A 1,549-nucleotide genomic window follows, 5' to 3' on the forward strand; every position below is an offset into this window, starting at 1 on the left:
ATAAACCAACAAATCAAGAACAAAGGCATAAAGATCATCAATGGCTCCTGTAAGGCATCGGGGGCTGTTGGTTCAGCCCTTAACAAACTGAGCTGGCACAGTGGCTGACATTTTGGGATTCCCCAGAAAACCAAACACTCAGAATAATAATAATACGAAACCAGTAGCCTCAAGTCAAGGACTCAAAAAAAAAACTCTTTTTTTGGGGTAGTATTTCATATAAAACATGAAATCAAGTTTTTTTACTTCTTTTAAAAAAGTGAGTATTTTTAGATAGGAAAAATATATATATATATATATGCTCCTCTGTTTCTTTAAAAAAAAAAGACAGGGGCATTCAATAATATTTCAGGAGTCTCCCCCCCATGCTCTGACCTGCCGTCCTGGGGCAAGTACATTAAGGTAAAGGCTCTTGGGCTTCTCTGCCTCGGCGACCAGTGCAGCCTAGGTCAGTGACACGGCCTCTCCCTCATGATGACCGAGCCATCTTCCATGCCAAAGTAGACTCTTTCAGCCATGTTGATAAAGAGACCTGTGTCCACAACACCTGGTATCATTTTGATGGCTGTGTTCACTTCACTCCATTTGTGGACTCGGTCAAACTTCCAATCCAGCAGAACATTGCCATTGTCCGTCACCACAGGACCCGCCTTGCGCTCAGCCGTTCGTAGCTCAGCCACTCCGCCGAACCTCCCGGACAGGGCGGGACGTAGGCCATGGGGATGACTTCAATGGGAATGCCCTTCACCCAGTGGGCGCCAAGGTTTTTTGAATCCTTCCTATAATCAGCAATAAGGATGAAACATTTGGCATAGCCGCCTACAATCTTCTCCTGAGTCAGACAGCCTCCACCGCCTTTGATGAGATTGAGGTCAGCATCTACTTCATCAGCACCATCAATAGCAAGATCAAGCTCTGGGTGTCGGTCCAGGTCACTTAGGGGTAAGCCATTCTGAAGAATTAGCTGCCGGGCCTGAAAGGACGTGGGAATACAGACAATGTTCAGGTTTTCTTGTTTCACTCTTTCAGCTATCCTCTGTACGGCGTGGACAATGGTAGAGCCGCTGCCAATGCCCAGGACTTGGTTATTCTCCATGTGGTTCTCCACGGCCGTGCGGCCCGCCAGCCACTTGGCCTCCTCCGTCCTGGACATGGCGGGCGCGGGGGGCCGGGGCCGGGGCCGGGGCCGGCACTGCTCTCCCGCGCGCCAGCTGCCCCCACCCCAAAATTAGAAGTCTTTACATGAGTTATATACCTATTTCTTAGGCATTTTGGAGGGGAGTTTTTCATGAACAACAAAAATTAATAATCAAAACAAACAAACTAGATGCTGAAAAGATTTATCAATATTATTATTATTAATAATTAATAATAATAAAATGGTTAAGATATATATAGCACTTTGAGATTTGCAAGTTACTTTGCATGTTATTTTATTTGAGTTAATAGTTGTGGCATATTCAACTCCACAATCATTTTTCATGTACCTAGTATATTTAGGATATTGTACCAAGTTTTGGAGGGGGCATATTTGGGGGGGGGCATTTAT

At 45.3% G+C, this 1,549-nt stretch overlaps 1 pseudogene; it reads right to left on the reverse strand.

Annotated features, from left to right (window-relative positions):
- Nucleotides 1-388: 388 nt before the first annotated feature.
- LOC141491228 (ribose-5-phosphate isomerase pseudogene) lies at nucleotides 389-1,153 on the reverse strand (annotated as a pseudogene).
- Between the last annotated feature and the right edge of the window lie 396 nt (nucleotides 1,154-1,549).

The sequence above is a fragment of the Macrotis lagotis genome, chromosome 1, assembly GCF_037893015.1.
Source record: "Macrotis lagotis isolate mMagLag1 chromosome 1, bilby.v1.9.chrom.fasta, whole genome shotgun sequence".
Taxonomy (NCBI): Eukaryota; Metazoa; Chordata; class Mammalia; order Peramelemorphia; family Peramelidae; genus Macrotis; species Macrotis lagotis.